The sequence below is a fragment of the Ambystoma mexicanum genome, chromosome 8 (genome assembly GCF_040938575.1).
Source record: "Ambystoma mexicanum isolate Mex_15411 chromosome 8, UKY_AmexF1_1, whole genome shotgun sequence".
Lineage (NCBI taxonomy): Eukaryota > Metazoa > Chordata > Amphibia > Caudata > Ambystomatidae > Ambystoma > Ambystoma mexicanum.
This window is the reverse complement of record NC_090929.1, coordinates 1,683,648,672-1,683,661,850: the sequence shown is the minus strand read 5'-3', so window position 1 is coordinate 1,683,661,850 and position 13,179 is coordinate 1,683,648,672.

The following is a 13,179-nucleotide window of genomic DNA, read 5'->3' as shown; positions in this document are numbered from 1 at the left end:
GAGCAGGGAGTGGAAGGTGTGTGTAGCTGGGCCTCGGGTAGAGCGGGGAGTGGAGGGTGTGTGGACATGGGCCTCAGGTAAAGCGGGGAGTGGAGGGTGTGTGGAGCTGGGCCTCGGGTAGATCGAGGAGTGGAGGGTGTGTGGACCTGGGCCTCAGGTAGAGCGGGGAGTTGAGGGTGTGTGGAGCTTGGCTCTGTGGCTTCAGGATCCCCGGCCTGTGCCCTTGGTGTAGCTTGGTCGCCATATCTGTTGCATGCAGTTTGATCTAGGGAGGGGTGCACTGCCCTGCAGAGTGGGTTGGCAGCACCAAGACCTTTGACGGTACATTGAGGCAGCAGGTGGTCTGCTTGGCCCCGGAAGTGGCCAAAGAACATCAGCACTAGGCCATGACCCTACACTGAACTGTGCGAAGCCAGACAGCCATCTTACCAGCAAGAAGCCCGGGGACAGAGGATTGCCTCATTGTTTTACTGAATGGAAAGGACAGAAGCCACATTACAAACAAAATAAGAAACCACTCATGTAACAGTAAAAAAGAACAGCATGAGATGTGCAGGAGGAGTGCACGAGATAAGAAGCCGGAAGTGGGCCAGGCACTACAAACATGGGTCACAACCTACCTACCGCCACACCCTGGAAGGGCTTCTAGAGGAGTGACAAGGTGGAGGTTCCCTAAGGTGGGGTGAAAGGGGGGGTGGCCTAACTAACAGTATGCAGTATCAGTGGCTCCAAACTTGCAGCGCAGCCTGTGCAGGGCTTGTAGACGTTGTGGGGACACACACAGTGCCCCCAGTGTCGTGATGACAATTCCTGCTCCCTTTATATGAGCGTTCAAGGGAGGCGAGATTACACCTTACACAATAGTAGGACAATACAACATTCGTAATTCATTATCATTTCATAAAATCATACCTTAAGTCCCCTTTGCACCGGCCTGCCCTGAGCGTCATATCTTAAGTCCCCATTTCACTGGCCTGCCCTGAGCATCATATCTTAAGTCCCCATTCACTGGCCTGCCCTGAGCATCATATCTTAAGTCCCCATTTCACTGGCCTGCCCTGAGCATCATATCTTAAGTCCCCTTTGCACTGGCCTGCCCTGAGCATCATATCTTAAGTCCCCTTTGCACCGGCCTGCCCTGAGCATCATATCTTAAGTCCCCATTTCACTGGCCTGCCCTGAGCATCATATCTTAAGTCCCCATTTCACTGGCCTGCCCTGAGCATCATATCTTAAGTCCCCTTTGCACTGGCCTGCCCTGAGCATCATATCTTAGGTCCCCTTTGCACCGGCCTGCCCTGAGCATCATATCTTAAGTCCCCTTTGCACCGGCCTGCCCTGAGCATCATATCTTAAGTCCCCATTTCACTGGCCTGCCCTGAGCATCATATCTTAAGTCCCCTTTGCACTGGCCTGCCCTGAGCATCATATCTTAGGTCCCCTTTGCACTGGCCTGCCCTGAGCATCATATCTTAGGTCCCCTTTGCACTGGCCTGCCCTGAGCATCATATCTTAGGTCCCCTTTGTACTGGCCTGCCTTGCGCATCATATCTTAGGTCCCCTTTGCACCGGCCTGCCCTGAGCATCATATCTTAAGTCCCCATTTCACCGGCCTGCCCTGAGCATCATATCTTAGGTCCCCTTTGCACCGGCCTGCCCTGAGCATCATATCTTAGGTCCCCTTTGCACTGGCCTGCCCTGAGCATCATATCTTAGGTCCCCTTTGCACTGGCCTGCCCTGAGCATCATATCTTAGGTCCCCTTTGCACTGGCCTGCCCTGAGCATCATATCTTAGGTCCCCTTTGCACTGGCCTGCCCTGAGCATCATATCTTAGGTCCCCTTTGCACTGGCCTGCCCTGAGCATCATATTTTAGGTCCCCTTTGTACTGGCCTTCCTTGCGCATCATATCTTAGGTCCTCTTTGTACTGGCCTGCCCTGAGCATCATATCTTAGGTCCCCTTTGTACTGGCCTGCCCTGAGCATCATATCTTAGGTCCCCTTTGTACTGGCCTGCCCTGAGCATCATATCTTAGGTCCCCTTTGTACTGGCCTGCCCTGAGCATCATATCTTAGGTCCCCTTTGTACTGGCCTGCCTTGCGCATCATATCTTAGGTCCTCTTTGTACTGGCCTGCCCTGAGCATCATATCTTAGGTCCCCTTTGCACTGGCCTGCCCTGAGCATCATATCTTAGGTCCCCTTTGCACTGGCCTGCCCTGAGCATCATATCTTAGGTCCCCTTTGTACTGGCCTGCCTTGCGCATCATATCTTAGGTCCTCTTTGTACTGGCCTGCCCTGAGCATCATATCTTAGGTCCTCTTCGTACTGGCCTGCCTTGCGCATCATATCTTAGGTCCTCTTTGTACTGGCCTGCCTTGAACACTGAAGGTAGCGCTTACTCATAGTGGTCTGTGTTTTAAGCAGAGGCAATTCTGTCAGGTAAATGGGTTGAGGCCCAGAGGTGAATCATGTCTCCATCACCGTGCACTTGGGGGGAAACCTTGATTGGTGTAAGCAAAAATGTGAGGTGCGCTACGGACTTCTGTAGGTATGACACATTTAAATGATAGGTACCACTTTCTAAGAAAATATGTCAATTTCTACCGAGAAAACAATGCGCTCTTCACTAACATCTTAACTAAAGTAACGGATCGCAACAGTGTACTTTTGGCTACGAGTTTCCATCCTAAAGCTACACATGACACTAAGTCAGTGTCTGCGATGTAGGCATGACATCTCCTGAGTATCGCAAACATTAATTAATGCTGCAAGACATTGTTTGTGTCAGACAAAATCCTGAAAGTTGCATCAAGGGCTTAGCAGAGAAAGTAGAACAGCTCCCAGGTGGGGGACTACTCGCACCCAAGCCCCTATGGGGCGGATAGCTAACAGATGATTTTAGGTGCACGCCGTTATGAACAGCGTTTATACAGGAGAGGTTTGTGTGGGATGTTTGACTGCCATGTTGCACTACCATGACATGTACTGATGAGCGTTAGGGTGACACATGCTGTCACATGGTTCTTATATATGTTCTCTAGGTTGCTTCCATGAAGTGCATGTTGAATTGTTATGTAAGGGCAGTTAACACGCCCTGAAGACTGATATAGAAACCCATAGCGCGTCGGCATGACTAGGAGTTAATTAATGTTAAAACGAATAAACTCTTTACATTACACTGTTTCTGTCATGCAGGTCTAATACCATTGGAATGGCTGAGAAGTACCTTGGAAAACTAATTCTGGGACTGTTTTCAATACGTTGTTTGGCACAATGTTAAAAAAAAGTGTGTTATGAGACATTGGGCCTCATTACACAGTAGGCGGTAAGATACCGGCATGGCGCTATCAGCGTGTCCGCCTTCTCAAGACGCCGCTAATTACGTGCCATTACGAGTACGCGGACACGAGCATAGCGCCATGCCGGTAATGACACTATCGCCATGGCGCTAAAGACCCTGTAAAGACCCTTAGCGGCACCAACGAAAGCGCTGATAGCACTTCCGACAACACGCAAATAGCAGTCACCGCAATTAGCGATGACCGTTATTAGCGGTCACCGTAAAATAGCGGACACGGAAATAGCGTCATCGCACAGGAACGGGAAAGAGCACGGCGGCCATCTTTAAAAACACAATCCTTTGCCATCCTCTGTCCCCAGGACCTGTTTCCACACCAGTCCCACACCAAAGCATCCCGGATACCTTGACAATGCCAAAGGCCATCAAGAAAGGCGCGGATCGCCAGCGCAAAGAGAAATTCAACAACGAGGAGCTGATCATGTTGACGGAGACCCTTGCCGCAAATGCAAATGTTGTATTTGCGAATGACATGCGACGTGAGACCCTCATGAAAAAAAAGGCCATTTCGGCAGAGGTGGCCCAGAAAGTCAGTGCGGTGGGCACCACCACTCACAACGTCAAAGACTGCAGGAAGCGGTGGGACGATCTCCGCCTCCGGGTCCGCAGCATACTGGCTGCAAATCGCAACCTGGCCATGGCCACAGGAGGTGGCGCTGATTCTCCCATCAAACTCAGGGAGTGCGCAACAGCGCAAGCACAATTGGCGTAGAATCCATAGAGGGAGTCGGGGACATGGACCGTGGTGCGCCCACATCATCAGATGGAGGTGAGTGTACACATTAAACAATACTCTGTGAAGGGTGAGGCCCCCCCAAATGTGAGCCCAGAATCAGCTCATGGATGCGGCCACAAACAAACATGCACACAACCCTGCCCATGTGAGTGTCACACCCCAACACACACACATGCACGCATCACCACAGACACATGCCACACAGACCCATGCATGCATGACCCACCCGATGGCCCCATTACCTGATTGCCAACTAATGAAGTCCCAATGCATAGAGCAGCATGATGTAATAAATCGGCATGAAGCACGTTGAACCATCACCAATGCCATCCCCCTCTTTTTCCCCCACAGGCTCACAGACTGACAGTGATGAGCAGGGCACTGCGACGCAGGCTCCCCCAGCCAAGAAACAGGCCAGGGCACAGGAAACAAGGGACACCGCCACCACATCAAGGGGCACTGAGAGGAGTGAGCGCCAGCAGAGGGGTAAACGCAGCAAGAGCGCCAGTTCACCAAGGCCTGAAGCCACGGCTGCAACTATTGCTGCACCCACTGCAGTGATCCCCCATCACAGGAAACACCAACGGAGGGCCGGCTCTCTGCTGCCACCAGTTCGACTGGTGAGGCAGCAGCCACCGTGCCGCTGTCTGACGTGGAGGACACCATTGACATGGGCACACAAATGCAGACCTCCAGTCCCCCGCAATCCATTGAGGCAAGCCCATGCCCACCATCTCGATCCAGTATCCATGGCCATTCTGCCGACGAGACTATGGAAGGGTGCTGGAGCCCACAGGTGCCCTCATCTGATGGCCGAGCCATGGACCAGGGCGGAGCAGCCACCCCACGAGCTGGACGCAGTGGCAATGACCTGGCTACCATCAGCCAGAGGCAGGTGGAAATTACAGCGCTGGTTGGCCAGCATGTGGAAGAGGCAGCCCGTCTGAGGGAGGAGGTTAGGGCGAATGCAAGCCAAACGAGAGAGGGCATGGAAGCCTGCACCAACAGGCTCTGCGAGGTGTTGGCCCAACTGAGGCAGGTCCTCACCCGCATAGCGGACGCTATGGACCGACAATACCCCCCCCACCACAGGATCAAACTGGCACCTCCTCCTCTGCAAGTTCACGACAGACAAGCCCCCGCCGCCGCTCCTTGCGCACCATGAGGCACACGCTCTCCCAACCTCCTAATGGCGGTGGTGGGCATGAGAAGAAGGGCCAGCAAGATCTAGCTGGCACATGTGCAGCAGGACACCTACGTTCTACAAGCCACACATGGGGGTGTTGTGGGGGGAGGATAAAAGGGTGTTTTGGGAGTGTTGTGGGGGAGGGGGGAAAGGGTGGTTGCACAGTTGGGGCCATGCACTTTTTGTTCACAAATTTACTATAATACACTGTTGACAAGTTGAAACACAGGCTTGGACTTCATCATTGTGTATGTGTGCTTTATTGGGGACAGGGCCCATTGTGCGCTTCAACACAGACACCAGTGCACTAATACCCACATCCATCCAACAGAGTTGGACCATGTGATTCAGAATATTTGGTTGCTCAGATGCTGTCGCACATCGCGTCCCTCCTGGGCATCGCCTCTTGCATGACCAGCATCCCCGTCACCTCCGCCCTCATCACCATCATCATCCTCATCAGGTGGTTGCATTTCAACGTCAGGGGGCAGTGGCACATTCCGTCTGATACACATATTGTGCAGCATGACACATGCCATGGTGATCTTGGCCACCTTCTCATGGCCGTACAGGAGAGCGCCACCAGACCTGCTTAGGCACCGGAACTGTGTCTTCAAAAGGCCAAATGTCTGCTCAATCACGACGCGGGTACGGGTATGTGCACGATTGTAGTCCTCTTCGTGCCTGTTCTGTGGGTTCCGTACAGGGGTGAGGAGCCACCTCTTCAGGGGATAGCCGGCATCACCTGCATGGGTGGAACAATGGGGACTTGTTACTGTTCACCTCAAGAGCAACCTGTACATATCACCCTAATCGACTTTGCATAGTGAGTGGCATCCACGAATCCCAGCATGCATGGAGACGATCTGTGTAACTGCAATGTGCAAAGGTGAGCTCGTCCCTGCAAGTGGACATGCCCCTTGCATGCCTCCGACAGTCATTGACATGTCCTGGGTGAGGACAGGTCTTAGGTGTCCCTTGACCCAGGCAAATTTGGTACCACACTGCTAGTGTACTGCCATACTGACATCGATGTTGCCATGCTGTGAAGCGTCACTTCAGTGGTGGTGTAGGGTTGTGGTTCAGTGCAATGGCTAGGGGTGATCCCCTTGCATGCACTCAAGGGTGCATTGCTGTGTTGATGTTGTGCAGCGCTACTTTTCTATTGCTATATTGACGCCATGTTGCTGATTTGTGTCATATGTGGTGTGGCATGATGTGCAATGTGGATGGATGTGTCATGTTTGGCATCTTGGATTATTTTCAATGTTGTGCCGCTTCAAATTACATGTGGGTTCTTTTACAGTAATTTGTGGCCTTCCTTGATGGACATTGGCATACAGCTGTATGTCCATTTGTTCTACGGACGACAGTCCACACCCAGTTGGAGTATGCATCTCTCCCCCCCATATCACACCCCACATCACACTGCCATGTGCTTGCCCTGCTACTCACCAAGTATCCACGGACGTTGTCCGGCTTGTCGCTCCATGTAGCATGGTATGGTTGAGTTCCGCAGGACCATTGAATCATGGGTTGATCCGAGATATCGGGCACAACAATGTGTGATTATCTTGTTTGCGTCACATACCATTTGGACATGATGGAGTGGAATTGCTTACTATTTCGGTAGACTACTTCATTGTGATATGGGACCACCAATTCCACATGGGTACAGTCGATGGCCCCGATGCAACTTGGGATGCCTGCCAGTGAATAGAAGCCAACTTTGGTGTTTGCAATCTCCTGGGCAGTCCGTGGCATGAATATGTGTTCACTTTCGTGCTTCAGGATGGCATCGAGAACCTGGGTCAGCGTGCATGAGAATACTGGTTGTGAGATGCCATGCATCTGCCCTACTGTATGCTGGTAGGTGCCTGTGGCCCGGAAGAGGAGCACAGTCACCACCTTCAGTAGAGGTGGGATGGCAGTTCGGATGTCTATGAGTCTCACAATGTCCTTGTGTATCATGTCCACGATGCTGGTGATGGTATCCCGGTCCAGACGGTACAGGGTGTGTATCTGCTCAGGGGTTAGGTTGAATGGACTAGCTCGGATCCTGGGGATTGGTGGCTGCCTCTGTGGTATTACTAGGTGCCCTGGTGGTGCTTGCTGTGCCTGGCTCACCCTCCTCCTCCTCCTCCTGCGTTTCCTCTGTGCTGCCTGTTGTTGTTGGTGCTGCAATGCAATCATGTCCTCCAGCCCATGTAATGCTGCTAGTATTGGAACCATCTTGGTGTGGGAAGGGGTGTGGTGTGCTCCTTTTGTGCTGCCACAGTCTCCATTGCCTCCACCTGTGCTGATTGTGTCCACCTGGGGCAGGTGGGAACACTGCTCAGTTCTCTTAACGGGTGGTTCGCGATGGCGGCATTTATGCCATGCCGGTATCGGATTTTGGGGGCTGATCCATGCCGCTATTATCACGTCCGCATGGCTTGTGATTGGGTGCTAATAGCGCCATGCCGCTATTTACGGGATGAGGGGTCGCGCGCTCGCGGACTAGCCGCTATTAGTGGCACCGTTCTTAGCGGTGCCGCTAATAGCAGTTGGCCGGGTCATAATCGGCATGGGAATTTAACGATACCGGTAATCCCTTACCGGTATCGTTAATTCCTTACCGCCTACTGTGTAATGAGGCCCATTGAGTCCATTCTAGGCTATTATAAATACATTTGGTTGAAAGCTAATTACTCATGAGTCTTTGAACATTTCTTTTATAATAATATAGGCTCTAGTCCCAGTGAGGGATGTATGAACCAGTTTTGAAATTACAGGGGAGAACATTCCCATACGAGTGTATTAGGTTTACCTGCTGGCGACAGCAGGCTCTTGTGTGTTAAGCCTTTGTTGGGGACGGACCCCCAGGTATGCCAGAGGGACATTGGAAGTCCGCAGACTTGGAGGGCCCAACTCCCTCCGCCAGCATACACAGAGGACTCAGTGAACGGCAAGTTCAAACTGTGGTTTATTACAGGCAAAACCAACAGGGATCAGCACAGGAACAGGAAGAATCCATGCACATCTCACTCTTCCTCAGCTCGCATGCCGGTTTTACTTCTAAATGGCATCAGCACTACATCACAACTTGAGCCGCTCTCCAGAAAACCCATTGGACCACGTAATTGGGTATTGAGGATTCTGCCCCCTATATAGGACATTATAGATGTTATTCTACTGGCCCTCGCATGTCAGGTGGCAGGCATGGTCCATCCCTAAGGTCACTAGCTGTAGCATGGTTGCAGTGTTGTGGACTTACCATTGGTTCTTGCCCATTGCTACCCACCCCGAGGGCACTAAACTGTGATTGGCTAGAGCTGACGTCCCCAGGCCTGGTATCTGCAAAGGTTCTCAGCTCACTGTGTACCTCTCCAAGGTAATAAGAGCGATTATGTGTCTGTATTGTAACTTGTGTGTTCCAGCATTGCTTATGAGAGTGCTCTCCTGATCAGCGCAACACTTGTTGCATACTTGACACAGTCTGCGTCTGATGGCCTAGGACCAGCTCTCCATTCCCACCGCTGATCGCTGTCCATTATCTGCTTTGGCCAAGTCAGGTGTTCAGAGAGCATGAATCTGAGCTGTGTAGCTCTGAATTATGAGGATTTATCCGTATTTTCTGCAGCTGGTCCCTTTGTCGTCTGGGGATTGGAATGTCATTGATATTTGTTTGTTTGTTTGTTTGTTTGTTTGTTTATTTTATTTGTATGGCGCTCCAAACCCAGAGGTAGAAGGGCGCTTAAGAATTTGGTTACAGAGTTGAGAAGTATCTGTGTGTTGCATACTTCGTACAAGTTTATAATATATACATATATATACAGTGGTCAATAAACAGAACATATGCAGGACGTACAATATACAATTTTCAGAATAAATACTGTGTCTAAGCCAGTATCCGCACGGGTCTAGAGTTAGTGGTGTTATTCTTTGTTTTGCAGCCAGCTGATGACCTGCTTCCTAAAGATCTGGAAGGATTCGACAGTTTTGATGTTAAGCGGTAGGGAGTTCCAGAGTTGGGGGGCAAGCACTGTGAAGCTTACCCCTCCAGCTCTTTTTAGGTGGAACCTGGGCACTAGTAGGCAAAGAGTGTTGGAGGATCTGGTGAATCTGGTGGCAGGTTTCAGGGTGAGTTTATTAGCTAGATAAGGTGGTGCTAGGTGATTGAGGGCTTTGTACGTGAGGCAGAGGGTTTTTAGATCAATTTTTTGGCGTAGGGATAGCCATTTGCAGGCTTTCCTGGTAGCAGAGATATGCTCTTGTCTGGGAATGTTGAGGGCTGCGCGCAAGGCGTTATTTTGTATTACCTGCAGTTTGTTGAGTACGGATTGATTAGCACCTAGGTACAGGCTGTTACAGAAATCCAGTTTGGATTGTATTAGGGCCCTGGCAAGGGTGAGGCAGCTGTTGGGTGATAGGAAAGGTCTGCTGGCCCTAATGAGCTTACCAGTATAGGCAGCGTCTGAGGCGGTCATATTGGTGTGTTTGCTAAGGTTGGTGTTGGCATCTAGATAGAAGCCAAGGGTTTTTACGCTTTTGGCTATGGGAATGGAATGACCATCGATGGTGATGTTGTTATAGCTAGGGTCAAGTTTAGTTAGAGTGTTGGGGGAGCCGACGATTAGGAGCTCTGTCTTCTCATCATTCAGGCAGAGACCATGGGAGCCCATCCATGCCTGAATGATGGAGAATATTATGTTGATCCGGGCGGAGTCTTCTTGGTAATTACCAGAGATAGTGAGGAGTATCAGGGTGTCATCTGCGTAGTTTGTGTAGGTGACACCCAGATGGTCCAGTTGGTCAAATAGAGGCTTTGTAAATATGTTGTACAAAGTGGGGGATACACAGGAACCTTGTGGGACCCCGCATGTGATGGGGATGGGGTCTGCTGCAGCTGTAGTGGAAAAGACTCGTATGGTTCTGTTTGCCAGGAAGGATTGTATCCATGTGATGGTAGAGGAGGAGAAGTGGGCTGCGGTGGCAAGGTGATTACAGAGGACTTAATGGCTGACCAGGTCAAAGGCCGCTGAGAGGTCTACTAGGAGTAGGATTGCGGCATTGCCTTTGTCTTTAATTTCATCAATCTGGCTTTTGAGATCAACAAGGGCGGTTTCAGTTCCGTGTTGAGGTCTGAAGCCAGATTGACGTATTCCTAGCAGTTGGTTGGATTCTAGGTATTCCTGAATTTGGATGTAGGCGACTCTGTCCAGGATTTTCAGTAGGAAGGGGACTGTGGTGATGGGCCTGTAGTTTGTGGGTGTGGCCGGGGCGAGGGATAGTTTTTTCAGGAGAGGGAGAACCCATGATTGTTTTAAGTTGCTGGGGATAGAGCTATTGGTGAAGGATAGGTTGATGAGTTTGGTGATGAAGGGGGAGAGCTCTCTGGCTGCATCTTTTATGATCTGAGCCGGGCAGCTGTCTCCTTTATAGTTAGAGGGTTTCAGGGAGGTGATGATTTTTTGAACTTCCGGGATGGTGACTTTTTTGAACGAAAAGCCTGCACTAGTGTTGTTAAGTGTGGGTAGGCTAAGGTTGGTGACATTATTGTTGAAGAGTTGTTGCCGTTTGTCTTCGATTTTAGTTTGGAGTCCTAAAATGTTATTGTTGAGGGCGTTCTGGATGTTGGTGCACCAGGATTTGTCTTTCAGGCAGGTTTCCGGAGGTGAAATAGGGTTTTCTAGTTCCTTCAGAATTTTGAATAATTCTTTAGTGGAGGATCCTGCCTGAGTGATCCTCTCTTGACCTTGGCTGTGGGTCCTGTCTCACACGTCTTGCTCTTTGTCCAGCCTGAATCAGCTCAGCTTGTCTCTTGCTCAGAGGCCTGAGGCCTGCTGTAATTTTCCTAAACCTTATAATGCAGTTTCTACAGTGTCCATGCTATACTACATTCTCCATAGGTTAGTCACACTTGGTTCTGTCAGGTTCCATAAGTGCTACTGCAGTTCCATATGGTTATTCATTTTTATGCATCTGCAAGCTTTGCTCATGATCTCTTGTGGTTTCTGCGTTGCTGCGTTTCCCTAATGGAAAAAATAATAAAGCAATGAAAGTATGTATATGTGTCTGTCCCACAACTATAGAACTGTACGCTTGTGTTCTTCATGTATTCGAGTGCGTGTTTGTGTCCCGAGTGTGGAAGGCACGTGTGATTCATGTCTAACCCTGCTATGTCGTGGGGTCTTTAATGACGCCAGAAACATGGCTTCTTGGTGTTTAGTCCAAGCTGTCCATAGAGGTGTCTTTGATCAAAACCTGTAGCTATTCATCCACACATGCAGGCCCGGCTCCAGCAGGGGAGCCAGGGGGCGCCAGGCCCCTCAGAACCGGCCTCTGGCACCCCCTAGAAAGGAGGCCATGTCAGTGGTGTTATACACCACTGGTAACTGAGGGAGTCGGGGTGGATGTCACTTCAGCAGCAATGGCAGAGACATCATTCTGAGAGGCTGAACTACAGGAGGCCTGGCCAGGATTTGTTTTCATGCCCTAGCAATGATTTATGCCCCACAGCCATAAAAGTACAAATGGCCAGGGAGATGGAGGGCCATTCACACCTCTATGTGAGGTAGGACACTTATTCAAGCAGGCTGCGTCCAACTATTTTCTGAAACCTAAAATCACAATTTTGCTTTCCGTAATTTGAAGTATGTTTGTTTTTGTGGGAATATAGTGGTTATTCACATCATGCTCAATAAAATGGTTAACTATATTAAACAATAAATGACAGGTAAAGTTGCTTTAACACAGATTTCTGCAGAAGGTGCGTTACATTCAAAGTATATATTCTGCTGCATTAACTACTTGAGTATAAGGGAAAAGATAAGGTTGGTAGTAACACAAATTAAATTCTGGAGGGGAGAGTGTAGTAAAATCAAAAAGTGATAGATCCAATGCTTTGAATTACCACTACCTTTGCTCTGTTCAGAATTCCATGTCATAATGCTGTAGTATGTCTGTGCGATTAGGGAAGGGGACAAGCCATTAGCAAATTACTTTTGGTGCTGCCACTAAAAGGTGCAGTTGAATCTCAATTGCTAGACCGTGTTCCTTCTGCCCTGGAACACAATCAACCACATTCATTTTTTGTCCCTGTGGTCTAGCAGTTTGGCAAGGGCTTCTGACATTAGTAACAGGGCCAAGGCTGATATGCAAACAATGGTATGGAAGGCTGGCCAGAGCAATGATGGTGGTTCTAATTGATTCAGAGACTTTTTAAATATTAGTTACAACCAGAACATATGCTGTGGAACACAGATAGGATAGCAATAAAATGTGAGGAGAAACACACATCCTATGGGTGTGTCTGGTCATTTACCCACCTAACGACTAGCCGTGGCTATATCAATGCCTCACCACCAAAACTTAACCTTTATAGAACTCTTTGAGCAAGCTCTATCACAAAGTAACACCAAACGTGTTGCTGTATAGGACCTGCCAGTGTTATATCGAAGCATTGTTTTGAGTGTTTAATTACTAAATTGCCTCTGTAAATGAGCTCCCGGTGTAGTAAAATTCTCTTAATGTGTGTCTTCAGCCAGTTGATTTTATATGCAATATATTTGTCAATGCCTCTGACTTGCACAGAAGTCCTGACTTAAACAAGCAATCACAAAGCCAGCAGTTTTGGCATGCGTATAGGTATTAGCAGACATTTGCCATGCCCTCAAATGCCCAGTTACTGAGGTTCCATGTCATTTAATTGCGGGATATTTTTTCGCGGGTTTTTTTACCACTGATTTTTTTTAAAAAAAACTCATCTAATTTTTTATTTTTTTATTTTTGGGTGGTTGCCCCACAAACCCCCATCCCCTTTTTTTTATATTCCCATACACCAACACCCAATTTATATATTTTTTTAACCCCCCAAAAAAAAATCTGATGAGTTTTTTCGGCAAAAAAATCGCA